Source organism: Gallinula chloropus (genome assembly GCF_964237585.1).
Source record: "Gallinula chloropus genome assembly, chromosome: 2".
NCBI lineage: Eukaryota > Metazoa > Chordata > Aves > Gruiformes > Rallidae > Gallinula > Gallinula chloropus.
Genome location: NC_140086.1, coordinates 131,037,978 through 131,062,526, shown reverse-complemented (window position 1 = coordinate 131,062,526; position 24,549 = coordinate 131,037,978).

Sequence of the window (24,549 nt, the reverse complement as noted above, 5' to 3'; positions counted from 1 at the left end):
TCTTTAATGCGTCCTTGAGTGTAGAAATAAGAAACATCGTACAAGCAAAGGAAAGTATTTCAAGGAAGAGGACTTAGGGGGGAAGTTATTTTAAATTTAACTATTATATGGCAACTATGGTACCTACAGCTGAGAAAAATCTTTTCAGCAAACCTATATTTCATTGTGCCTGTATCAGTTAATGTACGACACATAAATTATAAAGGCTACTTTTAAAAAATGGTAGTGTTTTATGAAAGGTGCTAAGTAAACATTGCTGTGTTAAATTCTAACTTTGTACTTCCAGTCTCGCTGGCTTGTCTTGTTTGAGACTTGTTGTGTCATTTGGATATATGTTAAAAATAAATTTTAAAAAATCCCCAAATCCTCAGCTTTTGAAAAGAGGACCTTTTCCACCTTTTGAAAAATATCTCATGGCCGTTTTGAGCAGTGGTGATCTGAAAGAAAACAGATTAGAACGTTTGATAATAGAGGAAGGAAATATTATTATCACAGCTTGAAATCTGTTAACAGGGCCTTCCAAATGGGGCAAACATTAAAGTCAAATAGAAACTCAATTACAGGAAGATTTTCAACTTGTCAAAAATAATTGCATTAATGTCAGCATTGCTGAAGGTCTAAAACAAGGAAACTATTGTACAGTGTCTCTAGAAAGAAAGATTAAAGGAATGCATAGCGTAGTTTTAGCACAAGGTCCAAAAATGCTCACATTTATTTTGGTTTTAGTTCTGAGGCCAAAGACCACAGTGCTGCATAAAACTGAAACATCAATCTATAACTTTCTGACAGATGTTACATCACACAAAGACCGTGGAATACTCAATAAGAGGAACCATTTATCTGCTTTGCTCTGAACCAAAACTCACAGTAAATACCATGTAGAGGGCAAAGATTCCAGCAGTTTGGAGGAGCTGGAGCTTTGAGATGTGAACTGGTCTGCACTTGAATGTTTGGCTTTTATTACAGGGGTGGTGTTCTGCATTTGCAACTAAAGCTACAGCAGAGTAAACTTTATTTAAGAAAATCTATTGAACTATTACAGAAAACATATATCCCTTACTGATTTAAACGGGAAATTTTACCTACCTCCTATCCCTTTTTTTGGTTATGTTCACTAGGAGTTACAACTCACAAAGGTAAAACCTCCACTTTTGCTTAAGTCAGAATTAATTTCTGCTGCCCCTAGGAGAGGACCATGCTGAAGTGGAACTGTGGAGACTGTGCATCACCCATTTTTCTCTTTTAAACAGAGCTCATCACCTAACAATTCGTGAAACTTCTTCCCTGTATGAAACAAAGACTGACTTCATTCAGACCTTGATGTAGTTGTATGGTCCAAGGCAGCATTTTAACAGGCTTTGACGTTCTGCAATTGTAGACCACGATTCACTTCCCTTACTGTTAGGCAGAGGTTGACACATCAAACTTATTTTGCCTTAGGCACACCTAACATCCAAGGGTGAGTGAACTCTGCTATGACCTAGTTGTCGGTATCTGTAGGGTGTGTGTATGTGTGTGTGTGTGTGTGTGTGTGTGTGTGTGTGTGTGTAGATCCATCAGAAAATGAAGAAAGAAGAGCATTCTTCAATTTCAGCTGTGCACAATGTCATAATAGAGCAAAGTCCTGGTTGCTTTTACAAGCATCTAGAATAGCTTCATGAATGCTTGGAGGCTATACTAGTATAGAAGAATCTTTAAATACCCAATGCCTGTTTTTATTCTTTTAAAAGCCCAGTTATAACTAATGCAAATGCTGTCTTCACTATACTTCTGGAAGAAATCAAGAATTAAGAGTTTTACAATACTGAAAATACTTTTATTCTCTGTCCCCCCCCCAAGGCTGAGACGCTGATTATAGTACTGCTGTCTTCATAAGCAGTTCCCCTGTTCATTCTGAGCTGCAAGGACACATCAGGATAAACTAGGAAAACAAAGTCTCAGCAGCAGAATTTTTCTTTTCTTTAGCTCTGTGTTGTATTGTAAAAAGTAACACCCTGCAATGCACAAAAGTATTTCTTTCCTCCATTTTCTTTTTCTTCATCTTCCTCTAGGTGTAATTCTGGGCAGGTTAGCCATTTTAAAAAATCTCACTATAGGCTGATTTGTGACTTTAAGCTATCTAATATATTTTCCTAGAGGTGTAAGTTATTTTCACAAAGCATTAGATGCCCTGAAATTAATTGCTTTGAGAGATTGATATTTTCTTCACTTAATTAATCTACTGAAAATTCTCGCCTCCCTTTTGAAAGCACAAAACCAGGAGCTGATTATGCCATGTCACTGGAATGGCTTCTCATGAAAGACTAGCCCATGGAAGTGACACAAATGTTAATTTTCCTTTAATCTTCACAAGCTATTGAAGTTGTATAGCACTAGCACTTTATAGCTCGTACCAATATTTTAATAGCCAAAGTCCCATCTGCACTGTAAAAGCCAGTATTCTGCTAACGGCCAGGGTCAGTAACACTTTCACAGGGCCAGACCAAAAACTTTCCCAATCAGGACATTTCCTAAAATTATTTCATGGACCACTGATGAGAAAGAAATGCTCGACCTCTGGTATTGTTTGTTTAAAAGTTATAACAGGTCCTCTCCTAGCATCCCTTCACCTTCAGAAATCTGTTCTCATTTCCTTACACCAGATCTGTTTCCAAAGGCTGTGCTTTGTTATGAGAGCACAGGATTTTTTAATAAACAAAATAAATGTACACACCAGAAACACTCTGAGTTTGTGCTAGCTATTTATTTTATTCACATCACAAAGAGATTTGCAGATCACCTTTTCAAAGCTGCAAGCAGCTGGTTTTCTATACCAGGGATGTAGAAAAGCAGGCTGAGTGACTGCTGAGCTAAGATTCAAGAAATTGTGGGTTAGCTTGGACCATATAATTCCCTTGGGCTCTGCTATTTCAAGACAGAGTGCTACGGTAATTCTGAATCAGAAGCAACATATCACCCTGATAAGGCAATCAGCTTTGCATTTAAAGTGCATGGATTGCCTTTAAATGGCAGAGCTGGAATGCACCATTTATCCTGACACAAGACTTGGGCAGAGTGTGTCATAGCTCCCTCCACCTCATGTGTGTAGACTGTTTTTCTTTAGAAACTAGGGCATGGCAGAAAGGGGAATGGGTTGTGCGTCATTTTTCTCTGGCATGAAAACACCGTGCAGTGAGGAGGTGCACCAAGATGCAGGAGGTAAAGAGCAATGACAGGTCCAGAAGCAAGGTGCCTCTGGGACCATAGACTGATTATTCCATCCACTTTCCACTCAAGAACTATTTTAATGATGTGGATCCACTGAGCGTTGGGTTCTGAAGCCTTGGGTAGGACCTACTTAAAAGTTGTGTCTGCTCAGTGGGGTGTAAGGAGTGTCTCTCAAGAGACACCAACTCCACAGCATTTGACGATAAGTTTAGGGGAGTTAAATCCCATTCCCTCTTTCCCACCCTGACTAGTTATGCTTGTTGCTGATGTTTGCAGCTTAGAGAAACAGCATGGACATTTGTAGGCACAGATTAATCAGCACTGTATAGGTTGATAGTTACCTGAGGCAGCTTCAGCAGGGAAATTCTTTGCCCTTAGAGGTGTTTTCAGGTAGTAATCGAGCAAACTAAGACAGGAATCACTGTCTGGGAATATCCACAGAGACTGAGTAGATCAACCCAGGTAAGTGTCTAACCTTGAGTGAGAGGAGCCCATTCCACATTGTCTCCTTCTGCTGGGAAGTCTCACAGATCTCCTTCATACTCTGGTCTCAACATCAGTTGAACACCTGCATGTGCAAACGAGTATGTGTGGAAGTGCAGGATTTTGCCTCTCAGTGTATAATGTACTTGAAGATTTGACCTCACACATGTTAGATGGGGCTGTTCTGGCCCAAAGGAGCACCTCAGAGATGGGTATTGCCCACTTTTGTTATATTAGCGCTTACTCTTTCATTTTATTTCATCAAACTGTCAGAAATCTCAGATGCTCAAGGGAAGCACAAGAAAGCAAGAAGTTCACAAGGAAGTTCAGACTGACTGTGAAACCTCAAACTTGTTTTGGGGAAGACTCTGGCCACTTATTTTCTCTTTCTGCCTCTTACGTCTCCTTATCTCTGCTACTTGCTGGGGTTTGCATTGTTGACTATTCATTATTATTATTTGGACAGATCATATGCGATATAATTAGTGACATTTTAATCTGTTGTCAGTACATGACTGCAGAATATTAACAGGATTGTACGATACATTTTTTTCCTATTTTGAAATGCTCAAGTGAGTGAGTTACATATAAAAGTAGGTGGAAGATACTCTTCTATCTTCCTTTAGCACAAGAGAGACATTCCAGCGCATTACCAGACTGCAATTTAGCAAGGACTCATTCAAAATGTTGATAATGGCTTAAATAGTTTAGAGCAGAAAAGCATAAAGAATCTTCTCCTACTGACTAAAATTTATAGCTGTGGCTTACATAGTAGCTTAGCAGTTCACATATGGCTTATGTCAATGGCAGAAACCATGTTATTTTCTAAATCACATTGATTTGTTATGTGGTACTGAAAGATCTTAAACAGAATCATTGGCTATAAATTACAGAATCTAGTCTTCTATATTCTTATCTGTGTTTCAGATCCGTCAAAATGAGCCCAAGAGTCAAGTCTTCTATGTACACAATGCTACTAGTCAAAGAATAAGAACTAAGACCATTCAATTTCCTCCTTTTTTGGAGTCCAGCCAGACTGACATTTTCCTTTCTGTTAGTTTTGGCAAAGAGGAAAGAGAGGGAAAACTTTACTGCTCTGTTACTGATGGTTTTTTTATTTTGTTTTTATTAAAAATGTTGAAACATGGGCCCTCTGTCAAAATTATTTTATTATTGAAAGCTGGGTGGGGTGAATGAACTGGCAACAGTTCAGAAAGCCATTAATGGTACTGATAACGGAGAATCTTATTCAGCCTCCACAGCACTGCAATACTTAATTGCAATAAATTTTACTGAAATCTGGTGACTGATGTGCACGGTTAATGAATCGGTAAAGATTTAAAGGTTAATCTGCTGGGAGGTAACAAGCTCTGCCCATCTGATATTGTAACCAAAATATGATATTTGTTAGTTACATGATGATATTTTTTGGGCATACAGCAGAAAAAATGAGTTTTTATTGGCTGCAGATTTGTTAGGTCTCCAAGACCAAAACACAGAAAAAGCAACAACTCTAATGGTGATTCTTGAACCACAGACAAAACTTAAATATATTAGAGGTGAAATGTGACTCCCTGAATAAAATATATTGTCAAACATCAAAGGAATTGCCAGAGAAGCAGAGTGTTCCCTGAAGCAGAATTGCATGCATGCCCAGGAACAACTCTGCCTCAGCCCTCGGCCCTCTTCCAGCCAATGCACCCCATCTCCCAAAAGACCTGAGAGTCAAAACGGCCGTGCAGAATTTGGGAGGGGTGGGGAAAAGTGTGCAGCAAAGCATCTTAAGAACTTCCCTAACAATAAAGTAGCTTTCTAGAAACAAATGAGAAAGGTCCAAGAGGACTCAAAATTTAAGTGAATGCAGGAACAGAATGGAAGCATAAGATAATTTGACAAACAACGAGAGGGGCGGGTGAGGTTAAGAAAGCTGATGATTAATGCCCTTGTTTCACCCTCAGGAGACTTACATTGAGATCTTGTTCTGCCACACCTATTTTGTGGCTTTGGACATGTTGTTTACACTGTCTGGACCTAGATCCTCCCTCTTCTCCCCCACCCATTTGTACAAGGATAGTGGCAGCAACCACGCAGTGAGGATAGAAATGTCAGAGCCTGTGAAAGGTGCAGATTTTACAGGTATTCATGATAGATAGAAATCACGCCATGAAAAAGCACTCCCAGGGTCTTTGACAACTCATGGATTGAAAGATAACTCTGTATACCAGACTCTCAATTTCCAGTTCACAGCAGAGGGACATAGTAGAAGTACTGCCAGGGAGTGAAATATGATGATTCCTCCAGCATATTAATTTCTCTATACAGTTGCCCGTGGGCCAGAAGAGCCTGGAAACCAACTGCTGCCAGAAACCTGTGGAGCACAATCCCTGCACTTGGGATTGTACATCACTTCACAACTCTTGACACAAGGTGACAACCCATCAAGCAAAATCTTGCTCTATAGTCATGTCAACTCAGTTTTAGGACTTCTGCCTTTTCCTCCTGCCTTTCTGTGTATGTACCAAAGGTTTGTGTGCTATATTAAAAATACATTATTATTTTATTCCTACCTTGTTAGATCTCTCTAACACAGTTGGAAAATCATAAAAAAGCCTAACCATAAATTGAATGTATTGCGATTTATTTAATGATGAAACAAGGTTGCTGTATAACATATTCCTTTTCTGTAGCACTTTTACAAATAAATCTTAAAGCACTGCCTAAGTGGGTTGCTGTAGACATCATTGCAACACTTAACTGAAAGACAAGAAACTGATGCACATAGCAGTCAAGTGATCTGCCCATGGTCATGCAGCAGATCAGAGGCAAGGCTGGTCTCTTGTTTCTTCAAATTTTTCCCAATGCCAGAAGATCACCTCTTAAGACTTAGGCTATTCTTTTCTATTGACTTGTCAGCAGGTTACAACAGAGCCATGCTGTACACATTCTGGCTCAACGCAGCAGGGTAAAGCAGTGTGCTAGGTTGAAGTCTTACACTTTGCAATGTATCAACACTTGTTTCTCTTGCAGGATTATCCAGGAAATCAAAACTACCATTTCAGTCCAACTCAGATGCATGTTACTCAAGATCCAAGTTGAACATCTCTTTGGCTCCAGTCTGGAAGTTAATACGAGGCAAGGCCCATTCCCAATAGATAATGCTAACAACCTCCAGGTACTTTGTGCTGAAGAACAAGTAGTTATCAAAGGATGAGCAAGGAGCAATTGATGCATTTGGAATTCACCTCCAGTTTATTTTGAGTTCTGAATTCCCTGTGTCTGGAAACATCCCTACATCTGTGACCATCTTGGTGACAAAAATCTGACAACTACAGCGCTGATCAAGGTTTTAAAGAAGATGGAAGGAATCTACTACTGTGTCAGAAACCTGACTGTGGGCTCCTCAATGGTCTTTCCTTTGTTAATGAAGCTTCAAAGTAATTTCTTATAATGTAATAATTCTTTATGATGCAATAGTAATGCCCTATTTACAATTAAATCCAGAGAAAAAAATGTACTGATAGCAGGGAAATTCTGGTTCCATCGCAGCTTAATACTAATACAATTAACTGCCTACTTCAGAGTCTATGGAAGTCAATAAAAGACCTCTAGGGTGTGACCAGGATCTAACTACAGAAATAGATTGTGGGTCACGGCAGCAGTTTTGCTAAAGGGCATGGTGAAATATCATGGAATCCTGTTGATTACCAACCTAAAAATTTAAATTTGATTTATATAATGTTCCAATGACATTTATAGTAACTAAAATTAGTTTCCATTCACAAAGACATAATGATTAAGGTGGCACAATGTCCACAAAGATAATGACCATCAATACATTAAAAAAATTTGATGCTTTTTTTAAAAAAAACAACCAAACTTCTAACTAATAAAACATCACTGGAGCACTCTGGGCAGTTTGCTCATCATCACTGTTGATGTCATTACCCAGTTTGACTGTTCAACACTGAACTAATGGTTTTCAAATAAAACTCTCACAGAAATAAATCTGGGAGTAAGAAACCAAGTCATTGGCACAGAATGATGTGAAGACTGTAATAAGGTACCACTGAAGCATTTTCCTTATTTGTGGATAGCTGCATGCGTTGATATTTCAGGACAGGGTTTTAAGATAGTAATGACAAAGATTTGATTATATACATTTTCAGATCTTTGCAGACACTATGAGGAGACATTAATGGCATAAATAGTATCTTGTAAATTCAAAAAACATAGAATACATTAGAACAGTGCTAAGTGGTGGGGTGACATGGCACCATTAGCCAGGACACAAAGTTGCATGGAATAGAGGTAAGACAGCGAAGTATCATTTTCACTGAAAGACAAGCTGGAAGGCAGGCAGCTGAATTTTAAAGGTACTTTGTTTCTTTTTAATTCTTCCTTAATATGCACTGAATACATAGGGCCAGGAGGTAGTCAGCAGGAGTTCAGCATAAGGGCTTGAAACAGCAAAAATATGTCTTTATACTTAACCCACTTTTTTTTAGTGCTAGAGGAGGATTTATAATCTGAGAAGGAGAATTTGAAACTTTAGCGCAGCAATTCCAGATATTTTGGGGAGAGACAGGGTAGGTTTTGGTTTATATTTTATCACAGATTCTGTGTTTATATTGAGATTAAATTAGGATAAAACTAAGGAATACCAACATAATAATGAAATGTCATTGCCATAGCTGTATATTTTAGAAGATAATATTCATTTATTGGAAATAAAATATGTTTATATATTTATATAAAATACCTACAAGCAGGTTGGTTATGAAATGTAAGGAAGGGCCACCCCAGAAGGCTAGGTTGAGTGTTAAAAATAATACTGAAATTGCAAAATAGTAAGTGCCATAGTGACCAAAATAAGCTCCAAAGCATATTAGGTTAGCATAAAAAGAGCTTAGTGTACTTCAGAATCCAGAACTGGAATTCAGCATAACAATCTCTGAACAAAAAGAAGTATCTCGGAAATACTATCAAAATACATTTTTATTATAACTATAGTGATTGAGTTTAGGATACTACCATCTGCTGACTGACTCTATGAAATAACCTCTTATGGACTTTCCCTGAGCTATCTTTGAGTAATTTAATGTCTGTGGTCTAACCAGGGAATATCATGTTCAACAGCAAGAACACATGATGGATGATGCATGGTCAGAGTCCATATCCTGAACATGGTCACACACAGATCAGCTGTGTTCATCTACAGCAATGTGGCTGAGAAACGTATTAAGCTGATCCCAAGCAAGCTTTGGCTTGTATGATCTTTGAGGGGATGTGAGGAAAAATAAGTCACTGTATCTTGAAGAAAAACACAAAGTTAGCAGGGTGATGAAAAGAGCAGAGGTGCACTGTGACTCAGGAACTGTCAAGATTGTGATGGAATGACAAAAGGATGATCACAGGATATCCTTACCAAGAAGGGAACAAGAAGAGAACAAGAGGACAAAACTGTTCAGATAAATTCTTGATGGAACTATTTTCTGATCTGTCCAAAAACTGTACATACAATTTAAAAATCTATTCAGAAATTAAACAGAATTTTACAGTCAGATGGTTTATATTGTAAATAAACTTGTAACTATGTCATACTGATGCAAATCTTGGGTATGTATATTACCACTAGTGAGATCTTCTGTGAGCACTGTTTTCCTAGTTCCATTTGATTCCTATTGTCAGAAGTAATTTTTGCTTCTGGGTATCCAATATGAGGGGCCAGATTTTCAGAAATTCATCACTTTCTAATGTGTCTCAAAAAAACCCCCAACCAACCAAACATTCACTAGTTGCTTTTTAACAATTTGACAGCTTGGTTTTTAAACAAATTCTCCCACTCTGTTCCATGGTGCCAATGACAGAATTGGGCTGTGACATCCCAAATTAGTGCAGCCCTTCCCTGTGAAACTTTGTGGTGCCATATGCAGAAAATTCAGGCATTTTGAGTAGAAAAAAGAGAACAGGTAGTAAACCCAACATATCTTTTAAAGGAAAAGTATAGAAGCTCTTGTGTAGTCTTAGAGACTTTGTGAAAGTCTGTCACTGAGCTACCCTTCACTAGAAGACTTCTGTGCTTCTAGTTTTTTTTCTCAGTTGGCTGGAATGTTTCCTGAAGAAAATATTACTCTGTCTAGCCCCTTTAATACTTATCTACCATCAAGACACAAAACAAAAACAAAACTGAGGCTGCTTCTTTGGCACACGAAACAGGTGGAACATTTCTTCTTTTTCTTTGTCCAACATGAAAGATTGTTGCATCTCTGAACTTTAAGGCATGTGTCCTTTGGAGTAATGCCCCTTCCGCTGGTTCTCCTCAAATATTGGCAGCCAGTCAACTTCTTTCCTTGGCTTTGCCAATGACAATATTCTGTGCTTCAGTGTTTCCTTTGTGTATCTGTGTCTGACATAATTTTCCTTGTATACAGAGAGACGTATACAGTATTTTAGTTTGAATAGTGTAAGCAAAACAAGTTGACTGCAGACTTTACACAAACGAATTTTGCTATACATAATAGTGAGAAGTCCACAAATGAGTTTAAATATAATAATTGCTCTGGAACAGGCTGATAAAAATATGGGCCTTACCTTACCCGGATACCTGGACTTTCTGTTTCTGGGGGAAGAAGAGATGCCCCATTCTGTTTAGACATTTATGTCGAAACCACATGTGCCTCTCTAACCACAATGCAAATCCCTTCAAATGCTGATGTGTCCTGTTTGTCTTACTTTATCTGCCCATGTCTTCCCACCCCACCTAGTTACCAAGCACCGGTTCCTCCCCAAACAGGGCAATGTATATGCACACTGAAACTGGATGGACATTTTCCATTCCTCTTGCTGCATCTCATGAACTGGTTGCTTATGACTAGTAGTAAAACCTCTCCAGAAGAAAACAAAACAAATGTACCTTTAAGTCTTTAAAAGGCAACTGTTCACAGTGGTGTATTTTTAGCATGAGCAATCCACTGTTAGTGGAGCAAAGATCTGCAAAAAGTTACGTGGTTTTGTGTCCTCTGATATTTTGTCACTCTGAAGCACTGCAGTTTTCATACTGCTTGGATCACATATTAGGTAATATTTAAAATAACAAGATAGTTTCAAAGACTGTTTCATGCTTGCAGAATTTTCTTTTTATGAAACTTAGTGTTAATATATACTACAGGCTTCAATTTCTTTGTTTTAATATGTAACATCGATCTACATTGGAACAGATGGAAAAAGACAACATTTACAGTGCTCTCAGGAACATCCTTTCATTTTCACCTGCAGATGGAGTGGTGACAGTGAGCAGCTTGGTGTGCAATTATAGGTTTGTTTTTCATTACATTTAAAATGTTTATAGTGTGGCTCCAGGATTAGAGAAAGTCTGCACAGGAAATCAAAGTGTTAAATACACACGTCTCGATTTGACATCAAATACAGATTAAAAGTTTTCTGATCTCAGTTTACCACAAATTCAAATGATGATATCAAAACAGGACAAGAGAGGGGAAATAAAGAGAAAAGTTTACTATTATCAAATTGCAGCTCTGGACCAAGATTCGCCTGTCCAGCACAATAAAGTTCTTACTGTCTATGGGACTTCAGAGAAATCAGTCTTCTTACTTGGCCTTTGAAGTCACCAAGACACCATTGCCTGTGATAAAAGAGTTTATTTATAACTTGGTCAGCTTATGTCTTTTCCCACTGAACCAGCAGGCTTTCCAAGGTTTGGGGATATAATTTCAAGGGCTGTTAAACCTCTGTCAAAGTTTTTCTGGCCCCCTAAGGAGCCTGACTATCCAGCGTTCTGTTTGCTATGACAGGGCTTCATGTGAAAGCATTCAGAAAACTGACAGCTTCAACTGCTGCAGTTTTTGTAACAGAAAGTGGCATTTAATCTGAAAAATAACATTAGCAAATCAGCATATAATTGGGTTTTTATTTCCTGCCTTTTTCCCATTTTCTTTTTGCTTTCCTAAGAGATAAGACAAAGCACAATGCTGCAAGTTCCTGATCTCTATGGCAAGATGCTATTTATATACAACCTGACAAACTGCAAGAGGCAGGAATCAGGGATTTTACTATGATGAAAGATGTTAGAGCAAACCCTTAAAAGAGATTAAAGCATAGAATGTAGCACTGTTTTAGGATAATATTGTAATCCTTCTGCCAGTTGTTGTCAACAGCAAATATAAAGACTGGCTTAAAATATCTAATGTGCCAGTTCTCATAGTGCCTGGTTTGCATGTCACACCGAGCACATCTATTGTCAAAGATTTCTGTGAAAACTCTGCCTGAAGTGTTCTGGAGAGTTAACAGTGGATCACTTACTGTGGCCCCCATAAGCCTCTACAAGAACCCTTCATCCAGAGATCTCCCAAAATGAGTGAATACAAAGTGGTTCAATGCAAATATGCCATATGGAGCTTCAGACAGTGTTTTGGTTTTTCTGTATTTAAAATCAGTCCAATAAATGAGACTGCCAGCATCATAAGACTGATTTAAAAAAACAAAGAAGAATTTAAAAAATGCTAAGAAATGTAGGTTATTCTTGTGACTTGACTTCTCTGCTCAAACCCTGGGGATCCCTACTTTTAAACTTTCCTTCAAAGTCTTGTGAGCAAGAATTTTTCTTTCTTTTTCCAAATTCGGGCCAAAACTCTCATGTAATCTGACTTAAGATACTGGGCTTAGTGTAAGTACAACGTTTTATGAGATCAAAGAAAAAGTCATGGAAGTTGTCCACACTTCTCTGAAAATAATTGTACATCTGTTTACCTTCAGATAGTAAATAGCACAGAGATAGTCAGAATGAATTAATAACACTGCCAGGTTAGTAGCAGAACAATTCTTAAAAATAGCCATTTGGGGGCAGAGCAAATGTCCATCCCAACCAGATCCTGCTTCTGACAGTGGCTAAGGTCAGAACCATGGGGAAACGTGTAAAGGTAGGACAGCTGTGTCATGCTTCTTCCCTGGCATACTCCTCTAGCCATTAGCTTTTGGGGGCTTCCCAGCCTGAGCTGTTTAATGAAATGGATATTACAGAAAAGTAAAAGTAAAAATAAAAAAAAAGAGCAAGGAAAGAGATAGGCTGACAGTCAATCAACAGGGACTGTTGCTTTTATTAGACCAAGTAAGGAATGCTGATGATGTAGGATAAGTGTTTGCTTTAGCCAAAGCTTCATAAGCTTGGCAAAATTGGTCCAGAGACCACTATTGCAGCCACAAAAATATGTTATCAATAATTATATTCAAGTACATTTGCCCTGACAATCACAGCCTTAACACATTCTTCTTCACGACTTCTGTTAACATTAAACAAGGTCTATGTGAGTGTCATAGTGCAGGACATTCTCATCTTTGTCTTCTGTTGATATTTTATACATAGTCAGCAGATAGCATCACATTTCTGAGGGACAAAGTAATGTTGTAGAACTGCTCTTGCATGTTTGTTTTTTGTCACTTAAAATGGAGAAGATTCTAAGCCAAAGGACAAAAGCATTGTCCTTCAATGTGTGTAAGACATTCTGTGTTTGTATGTATTGTTTGTGAAAAGTGCCTTGTGCTCATTAAATAAAAAGTATTATAGAATAGCAAAGTATTATTATTACTATCATGTAAAAATTTCTGCTTGTTGCTCAGAATGATTAAACTGGTGTAAAGAAATTTGTACCGTGTCAATGCAACTCAACTGAAAATGCATTAACACTTCCTTGCTTTGACATCAAAGACCTTGAAAAATATTATGATGGAAAATAAATACTTTTTCCCTATAGCTGTATCTGTTTCCATTGTGAATCTACTAAAAGGAGTAATTTCTCTTGCAGATTAGTGGCAACCAGAGCTGATTGAGGCAGTGACAACTTTGGAAATCAATTTATATTTGAATCAGGAAATGACTCAGTATTTTCTGAAGTCTTACTTCAAAGCTCACTCTTATACAGTTAGGTAAAAATGATATCACATTTTCAGAATGTTAAATTAAACGATTGCACTGAGGCCAGGATTTATTCCTGACACTGCTTTAAGCTGTTTTTTCATGCTGCATATACATGTCCCAGGATGATTTTTGTCATATCTGGACAATTAGTGAATAGTGTGATCTACACGTTCCACGGTTCTATGACACCTTTTGTAACACTGCATGTCACACTGTTTTATGTTGCCATACATATAACTTGCCTGCAGTATGTTAGAATTAGTGGTCGTATGGTTTCTGAATCTCCTGACACAATATCCTATTATTATGTTAGCTGGAATGGGACCTTCAAGTGAAGGTGATAATAAAAAGAGATGTTAGCCAATAAGAAGCATTTCTACAAATGGTCAGATGACAGTGGAAGAGGAAATATTTTAACAAAGCAATGTTAATACAACCAAGAACCAGCCAGCAAATAAAATCCCTGAGGAAGACTATCAGAAGAAACATACCATACTTTTGGCATAGCATACTTTACTGCATGCCTGACACATTTTCCACAAAGCTCTTGTATATTTTCTGTATGAAAATCTAAAGCATAAAGTCTTACATTTAGCAGTTGAAAAAATACTAGAGATTTAAAACAGCAACAGTTCTGCTGTATGCCTACAGATTTTTTTTGGCAATTGGATCTGAGGGAAATGATCTATCTCAAAAATAGAGAAAAAAAAAGCTGTTGAATATGGTCATATATGATTGAGGGCCTTCTTTAAGAAGCAGAAGGCTTTCATGGAATACAGAAACGTATATAAATAACTATCATTGTTAGATTAGTAAACTTTATTCAATATGATCAGCTTCAGTCTTGATGCCAGTTGAATTAAGGAAGCGCTGGGCTCTGTGACTGAGCCCTGCCTGCTCATTCCATGGCCCTCTTATGTGAGGGACACTGAGATATTCTGCAAGCTGGTGCTGCAGTCCACTCTGTTGGCTAGGCTGCTTTCTTGGCAGCATAGGTATGCTGAGATGTTAAACACACTATGCAGTTTCCTTGGGCAAAAAGGATTGTTGTTTTTCCCTGTGGTAGCAGACATTTTAGCACTATATTTATCCATCTTAACCCTATTTTATCCTGCTTTACTTTACCTCATGAAGTTTCATGGTGATTTTACATAGACACTGTTGACTATTTTTAAACCTTTGGCAATGCAGCCAACATAACTTTGCAGTTATTCAAAGGTAGCCACAGGTCGGTCGCAGTCGCGAGCCTGTAAGGTTGGAGAGGGGTGCATGCACAAGGACGCAAGAGAAGCCCATTCCACTAAATAGGAATTTCCCTCTTATTGTTTCTTTCCTCCAGCCAAACAGAGATGAAGAATCACAAATGTATCAGTTTCAAAGAGTTTAAGAGGTGTTTCAACAGCCTACAGACAGTTTGTTACTGCACTTGGCATATTTTGAAACTGTACTTAGGGAAGAGTTCCAGACAATCTCAACATGACTGAGTCAGAGGTATAATGTGCATGGAAAAAGCAGAGATCCCTTTGCTTAGTTTAAGCTTCAGGCAGGATAGTGCAATAGCAGAACAAATGAAGCTTCATTCAGAAATGTCATTTGTTTAAAAGCAATCAAACAGAGATGGCCACAAGCTGGAAGAATGAAAGAGCTCAATATTTTAGGGAGGAAAACACTTTATAAAATGATGTAAAATCTAAACAAGTGAAGTGTTTGTGTAACTAAATTCAAACTGTTAGTAATATTTGTCTTAAAACATTATCAGCACTATGATGGAGCATGGAAAGTGGATTGGAAGCCTGTCTAATTAGAAAAACACACACCAGACTGATTTTTTAAAAACCAAATATGAATGACTTTGAATATAATGTAAGAGAAAAACATTTGATAAAAGAACCTATATATATAAGAGCACAGCATGCAAAAGGCCAGTGGTGGAAAGCAGAAATACACTGAGCCAAGGTTGATAAAAGTTTAACAGACATTTTTATAGCTCTAATATGTTCTGATCTTGTAGGACTACATTCACTGGTCTCCATAACTTCCAAGACTGTGTTGCAGAGGGGAAAATGTATTTTTTCTTTTGTTTAGTTGTCAACAAAATACTACAAAACATCTCTCCATCGTACTTTAGGTTGTGCAAAAATTATTGTTGAAATCACCTGTAAATTCTTAACTGCATTTATCTCAGTTAATTATCTGAAATAAATAGGCAGGTGATTACCAGGGCTCGGGGAGAACAAGGTGAAAGTTGACATGACTGTGATTTTTTTTAAAAAATTATAATCTATGTAGATTTTAATATCTTCATCTAACAGCAACGCAAAACGGATACAATTTTCCTAGCTGAAAAACATCACTAAGCATTTATGAATAGTAGCTATTCTTGAAAAGATGAATACACCACACTGATACAAACTGCTGTGATGATGGGCAGATTACATCAGCCAAGAAGATGAGATCGTTGCCTTCTCTTCAGCCTATTTCAACCTATTAAAATAAACCCTGTTTTTAGTTTGGGCCACACTCACAAGAAATAAATGTTGCATTTCAAGGAGCACTCCTGCAAACTTTTGTGGAGGCAGTATGGTCTTGCCACACAAAACCTCAGTGCCTCAGAAACATTACTGTAATGGAGAAAGGCTGGTATGCCAAGGTTAGCTTGGAGCGTTCAGCACTGTAAGCAGTCCAGTGGGGTGGGCATGAAAGGTGACTGTTGGAGCCATGATGCATTACCTCAAATATTAGTTTGATCAGCTGCTGGTTTTAAGCAGACATGTTGCTTATGAGAGAAATTTGATCCTCTATAATCAAAATGAAAGCCAAAACTGGACAAATGTCAGTAAGTTTGCAAGATGAAGACCTAGAAATGTTGAGGGCAAATATTCATTCATCTGACCTAAGTGCTGGCCTAGGTGGTGTGCCAGTAGCCGGCTTAATTATTCCTTCCCACAATAAAACCCTGTTCAGGTACCACTGTTATAATTACTTTTTATTTATGTTGTTATGAGATCAGATTCTTTCGCAAGGAACCCAACAATGGCCCTTATCCACAGGTGTCATATATCAGATAATGTTCCAGTCTTACTGGTCTCAGATACGGAAAAAGAAGCACTCAAAGTTTGGGTTTTTTTCTAAATCACAATTAATCCTGAGTTTTGGTACGGACTTAGATTTCATGTTCATCTGTTATTTCGGTATATATATGTCTATTGACTGCTGCAAGGATGAACACTGGAATTCCAGACAATTGCTGTAAGATAGGAGAATAGGGTGCATGACCTACAAAGGTGCCTTTAAACTGTTTTCTACAGTTGTCTTCACTAACAGAATTTCTAAGGAAAGCATTGTCTCAATGTTAGAATCCAAAATGTAATTTTACTGCTGTAACCACAAGCAACAGGGAACTCATACCTCTTTGTAAGTGTTAGGCCGTTTGGATGCACAGGAGGATTCCAAGAAGAGAAACTGAATTGCCCACAGAAAATCCCCTGGGCTGAAAAAACAGTTGTGGTCTGGAAGAGCTTCTCTTCCCTCTTTGACTGCTTATGGTCCCTGGTGGATACCCACTCTTGGGTGAGCTGAATCTTTGGTACCAGTCCTTCCATGCACACTCCAGTGGATGCAGCAGTGCTCTGGAGCAGCAGCAGAGTTCAGCACCTACCACAGTGGGGGTGAATATATCTGTCAGGGGGAGTGTGACATGACCAACTCCACCAAGGAGGAAACCCGTTAGTTAAAAGCCTTGTTACTCCTCTTTAATACAGCACATGGCTATTTCACTCCACCATCTGAGAACTTTTGCCCTGCTACTTTAGAAGTCTGGCATACCAATGATGACTTAGATTTCTCTTGCTGTCCTGGAGCACAGTACAGGCATTGAACCTTTTGGGTTTTTTGGTAATATATTTCTTATATTTCTTAGAGACACTAGGAGTGCAAAGGGTGGGGGATTAGGCAGTAAGAGGTATAGAAATACACAAAATAAAAGTTTGTCCTGGACTATGTGCCTCCTACATTTTACTGAAAATGTAAGAATATGCAATTCTTCTCTTGGTTCAAGAATCTGTACTTTGGTGAAGCATAACACATGAAAACTTGTACTTTTACTTGTCAAACCTTTCGACTACATGTAGATAAATGGCAGTGAATAGAAATGGCCATCACATTTTCTTTCCTATGATCCTTGAGCCATAGCTACAGTTCTAATTATTTAAAAAAGACAACAACCTGCAGCGCACCTAAATCTTGTATCTTAACAGGGAGGATTTGGGAGGTGTTTGAACAGGAGCATGAGAGGAAGCATGTGCAAAATCAATGAGCATAACTGGATCATTAAGTCTCAAGTAATGAAAGAGTTAACTGGGTATTGCAGCAAGACTGCCACAACTTAACCATTCTGAATATTGCTGAATAAATCAAAACACTGCATTTGAAAAATGTCTTGCTGCAGGTTATAAAGAACATAGAATTACCCTATTTTTTCTGAGTATTGGAAACAAAGACTTGCACTGCTCCCTGTGTCTGCTCAGTGGAGTTTTGACTCAGAGATACCTGTACTTACTTGGGCAAGGTTGGACAGACTTTTGACCATGCTCAAAGAGTTTTGCATCAATGCCGTAAAACTCATCTCATTCCACCAGGAGGGATCCTCTCCCATTCTCCCTGCAAAAAAACCCCAAACCAACAAAACACTCAAAAGCCTCCACCCCCAAACCAGATGAGAATTCTGGCAAAGTGTTAAATTAGGAACTCATACACATATGTGGAGCTGGATCCATCCATACTTTCAGGTGAACTCTTATGGTGAGAGCAAGCCACTGCAGCTCCAACCATGGCAGCCCTGAGCAAGAAGACAAGGATCAGACTGGCATGGTCTGCGCTGCATGACCCCACAGATGTTGAGGTCCAGGAGAACCCCACAGCCCTGACAGCTGTTTTGCAAGTCTCCTTTTGGATGTGAAATGAGTGCTTCTGCTTAGATGCTCTGGATTTGAGTCTTCACACTTAATTTTAGGTAAATCATCAGCATGTATTTTTCAAAAATCAATGACTGTACTAAAAAATTAAACACAGGGGAATTGCCTCTTGGCACTCATGCTACCAGCTGTTCCAGGAAAGATTGCTCTATCCACTGCTGCATCAGAAAGCATTATTCCAAATGAAGAGTCCAGATGTTAAATTTATACATTATCTTCCTGATTTCTTCCCCTATGCTTAGTTCAGCTTTTCAAATATTTTATCTCTTATCCAGATATTCAGAACCTTTTGCTTCATGAGGAAGATCATGAGATCACCATGTCTGCAGTCTAAAGAACTGAAGAGTCTAGTTGCTGTTTTAGTCAGTTTTTAAGCCCTTAACTCATGACATAGGAATATAAGCTATTATCCCTAAACCATTTTGAGGAAAGTACTTCATAAATAGTCTGGCTGACATAAAGATTGTACCATTTAAACAGTATAGTAAAGGCATAAGAAATATTATCTTATGTCGTAAGCTTTGCCTATGTATGTGGAGTACTTTTAAAAGCTGCCAATAAATCGTAACAGATAGCTTAACACTTTGAAACACTGGAAAAGCCAATTAAAAATATCTTGGAGCAGCAATTGGAAATAATGTGAGCTAGCTGGTCAAAGTTTGGTTTCAGAAATAATTCTGAGCTTACTAATTTTACTGCTAACAGTCAATCAGAAATACAGCAACCAACTGGAGTATCCTTACTTTACTTTGGACTAACACTGGTGTCATAGCCAATGATACTAAAATTAATGCCACCCCTTTGATGCAAGTATCAACCCAGAACTTCTGTTGTCAGAAACCAAGGACCAAACCATTAAATGCTTTTGTAAATGTATTTCTAGTCCTTTTCTTCCTAACATTTATTTTGAACTATGTATTACAAGCTAGCTGGAGTCTGGGACGGGATCTCCCTTGTCAATGAACACATGTGGAGCAGTGAGGTCCCAATTGATGACTGGAATTATGCAGTGCTAAAATGATATAAGTGATAATTCATAACATCTGTGTTATCCTTCAGGAAGTATTTGTTATATTCCAAAATATAAACTTAGCATATTTAGAGTTCTCAAGCGAGACATTTTGGCTGTCTTGTGCTGTTGGTGGGTGAGTGGTAACTTTCACTACCATTTTTGTGTTCTTACTTAGTCAATATACCATCTTTTAACACATTTTTGTTGGAAGTCAAAGTCCTCCAGGAAGGACTCCATATTCTCTGCAATATTCTTTGCGACCATTTCTCACAGTCCAGAAAACCAGGTTTGTTGAAGTGCTTTCTTCAGAGCTGTAGGTGGCAAAATGTGTATTGAGCAAGTTGCGTCACTGGTAACAGGTTTTTGTGCTAGGCTTGCACAAGTGCCATCTTTCTGACCAGTCAGATCTTGGAAAAGGCTCAGAGCCGCTCCACATGAAACTAGGAGATTGTACCTCATCTGTTCACAATATTAAATCAGTGGAGCTTCTTTTACTGTGTTCAGTTTTAGGCCCCTCACTACAAGAAGGACATCGAGATGCTTGAGCGTGTTCAGAAAAGGGCTACAAAGCTGGTGAAAGGGTTTGGAAGATAAATCTTATGACAAGCAACTGAGGGAGCTGGAATTGTTTAGTCTAGAGAAAAGGAGACAGAGGGGAGACCTCGCAGCTCTCTACAACTACCTAAAATGTGGTTGTAGTGCGATGTGGATTGGTCTCTTCTCTTTGGTAGTTAGTAGCTAGTGACAGGGCAAGGGTAAATGGTCTTAAATTGTGTTGGGGAAGTTTAAGTTGGATATTAGGAAAAATGTCTTGACTGAAAGGATTTTTAGATGTTGGAACAGGCTGCCCAGGGAAGTGGTTGAGTCATCATCCCTGGAGGCGATTAAAAGAAGGGTAGATGTTGTACTTGGTGACATGATCTAGTGTTGGACATAGTAGGACTGAATAGATAGTTGGACTCAATGATCTTGAGGGTCTTTTCCAACTGTTAGCATTCTATGATTCTTTGACTTCTCTGAAATCTGCCTCCCTGTGCCCTACTGAGGGGGAATGAAGCCTCTAAGATTTCACCTATTGCTTTTCTCTGCTTATTTTTCCCATAGAGGTACAGATGTAATAAACTGGTGAAGAGACATCTGCAGTAGAACTATCTCTGTCCTTCACTTCAGTAGGCAGCACTGTGTTCCCTAAGTGGCTCCTGGGTAATCTCAGCAGAAGCATTAAATAAGCCTATTAACATCCGTTTCTGAGAGGCAGAATCTGACATCCACTTTGACATGCATTACACAGTCTATAAGCTTTAACAGTTAAACTGAAACCTTCTGAATTTCTTTTTTGATGTCTTCAAAAATATTTATAAAATAATATGGACAAACAAGGTGGAGACATACAGGGGAGTTACACAGGCTACTCATGTCCCTGACTTGGAAAAAAGCAATCTTAGGTAAGACTTGTATAAATACACTGACATTGTATATTGTGTTCACTTACACTGTCAGCACATTTTCTGAACATGTTCCCAGTTCAAAGCATCATTTTACATTCTCATCTTTTATTGGAATTCAGGCTCATCTGAAAAATGCTTGGGGACCTCATTTAGCTTGGTCATGGTAAAACATCAAAGTAGACAGGAGATTAACAGTGTAGACAAGCACATGGATCTCAGGGAGAACTTCAAACATTTGGAGTGATTTGGTCCAGCTAAAGTTCCCCAAGGAAAACACCACTTCTTATATGAAATTTGACCCTTGAAAAATGTTAAAATATTTTTAACATGATCACCTCACTATCTGTTGTTTTATAGCACTTCTACAGGGCTAACTCATCATTTCTATAAACAAAGTAACTTCCTGTCTTCAGTCAATTGCTTAAGAAGAATGAAGTCTGCCAGCGGATACATGTGATTGCAGCAGAGTAGCAAAGAGAGAGCATTAAGAAACAGGAGAAAATCCCTGTTTGGGAACATGCTATAGAACAGTGAATTTTTTTTTTTTTTTTTTTTTTTTTTGTGTGTGTCATTCCTTTGTAAAAAACACTTTTGGGATTTAGAGAGAAAAAAAATCTATTTTAAATTCCTTATCAGGAGGAGTTACAGTGCTACAGATTGCTTCAGGCTGGGGTGGGGGGTGGGGGGAGAAAAGAAAAGAAAAAGAAAACCCTGTCTTTTCGCAGCAAGTGGATAAATACTGCCAAACCCCATATTTTCCTGTTTTAATTTGAGATAAAACAGCGAACCTTTTCTTTGATAATATCTACAAACTGTTCCAGTTAGGTTTGCTATGAATATTCTTATGAGTAAATCTTTCTTCGCAAAGAAGCTCCCAATTGAGAAGAACTGATCAATGCACAAGTTTATTACCGGCTACACACAAAAAATAAATCCACCTAAGCTCTCAGAGTCCAAACTTGGAACCATGTGTGGTTTTTTCTTGAGAAAGGCTCTGATTCCTCCACCTAGAGCAGTTTCCACTAGGCATGAACTATGCACCGCAAATTGCAAGCTAAGTATTCTGTACCAAGACCATGAAATATGTAACTAATGTATTTCCCATGTTGTGAGGATATTCAGTGGCTACAAGTGAGACTCTTGCATCTCTATTGATCATAGTTTAAACTAGAGCTACAGCTATATATTGGATGAAATCTTAGCTCCAGAGAAGTCAATGTGACTTTTACATTAGCTTTTGATGGACCAAAATTTTATCCCTTGTTTTTTAATGACATAGAAAACAGATTTATATTCTGGAAGCTCATTGGCTTCAGTACAGAGTGCAAGTTCAGATCCACCAGCTGTAAATTATTTTGTATTATAAATAGACTTTTTGAACCTCTGGTAAAACAGGGGAAGGTATACAGGGAAAGAATATAATCCACTTTCATTTGGTCTTTGTTTTTTCAGATTAGCAATAAGTACCGATTTCCATCAGTAAGTAACATGTCTTTGTCAGGCAGCACTTGGGAATGTTTTTCAGAGATGAATGGAAGTCATGGTGGTATAAGCATCATTGTAGGCCTGAAACTGAAATTTCAGCTGACAATTTTATACCCATATTCTAATGTTATCGTGAGGTTATGCCTCCTTACATATTTTCATTCTGTTAGTATAGAAAAGCTAAGACTTCAGTAAAATATTACACATAGCATTAAAAGATTATGCTGGAAATTTGCAATATGTCATTAATTTCTTTCCTCCTGTGCCTGGCACATTTTGAAGGGAATTAGCAGTACAATATTTACTAGTGCTTTTGGAGAGTTTCAGCTGTAATTTCCCAGATGCCATCTGCTAAAGTGCTCATAGGTCAAAGACCAGAGTCAGGAAGGTATTTAAATAAAGCAAAATTCTTTGTATGATCAGGGTCTGAGGGCAGTTGGCACCTCATGATTTGCTACACAAATTTCCATCATTTTTTTCCTCCTGGACAGGATTATTTTCTCTGTGACTGAAAAGAAAGAAAGTGAAAAAAACTATAAATTTTTAAGTATTGCTATCGTTACATTTTGCTGCACTTATGACCACACCATGAGTATTCTAGAGGAAAGTAAACAAACAAAAGGCCATGCCATGGCTGATTATGTCTCTGGCTTCTTCTAGTCCTGACTGACCCCTCACCTTGTGGGTGTTCCTTCTGGTCCCAGGCTAATAGCAATACTGAGCAGGGCCATCTGTATGGCAGAAAGCTGGCTGGTGGTGCAGAAGAGTAGAGCAGTAAAGAAACCTTGCTGGTGTAATGAGAAAGAGTAGCCCTATTTTTGTACCTTTCTTCTTCTTTTGAAGCTCAGGCACGCATGCTGCAGCACGTCAAGCCCAAGCAAACACAGTTTATTCTTCACAGAGTGACAGGTTCACAGCAGGGCTGAGGCTGGCTGGCACCTCTGGAGATGGCTTTGTCCAACCCCCTGCACAGAGCAAGGCCAGCTACAGCAGCCTGTTCGGGGCTGTGTCCAGTTGCATTTTGAATATTTCCAAGCATGGAACTCTACAGTTTCTCTGAGCAGCCTGTTCTTAATTTGTATACTGTACCTGCAAAACCCAAGAGTCCCTTTGCTGAGCAGAAACGCCAAAAGGCGCCTTTCAGAGGATTCTACAGAGACAATGCTGCCTTTCACCTCCTGTGTAACTGTAGATGGTTCTAGAGGACACTGATCTCTGCAGGACTAACCCCAGGCACAGCATTTAGTCCCCCTCTAGCCTTTAGTCAGAAACACGGTGTGGTGGAAAAATGACCACAGCCTTGCTGCCTAATTTGCTCGAGCCAGAGCTCAGGCAGCTGGTCTAAGCTCTGCTGGCAGCCTAGACAGGGTCAGACCCTCTTGTCTTCCATGTCTCCTCTTGACTCCATCTTTTCTCAGCACCATAGCAGAAAAGTGTCCACCTCAAGAGAAGCAAAATGTCTTTTGAGAAGCTTTAGGCTTTGGTTCTGTTGCTTTAAAACCCAGTGGAGGAAAACAATCTCTGAATTACCAGAATACCCATTTGATGCATAATCTGTATTTATGAATCACTGCAAAATTAGCCTAACTAGTTTTACCCCAAAGAGAAATATCACTTTAAGACCAGTCATTTTACTCCTGTTTAGCAGCATAATTATATTTCTAGAGATAGAAAAGTGAAAGAGCAAAACAAACCAACCTCAAACAGTGTTGTTGATTTGCTACTGATTTTTTGTCTTCTAGGACTGGATACTGCAAGCTTCCTGCACTTGTGATCCTTTCCAAGTAACATCAGCTTGGAAGATGTGGATCTCTACTTGTCTAGCAATGTACTGCAGTTACCAGCTAAAGCTAGTAGAGATTCAACAGTATTTTAACTCTGATTTCCTTTGACACAAAGCATAAAAATATACAGCATAAAAGGCAGCCAATTCCAATTACTGAGTTATCAGATCACTGAGGAGGTCTGGAGTTGTTAAAAGCCATGAGAAAAACGCTCTAGAAGCAGAAC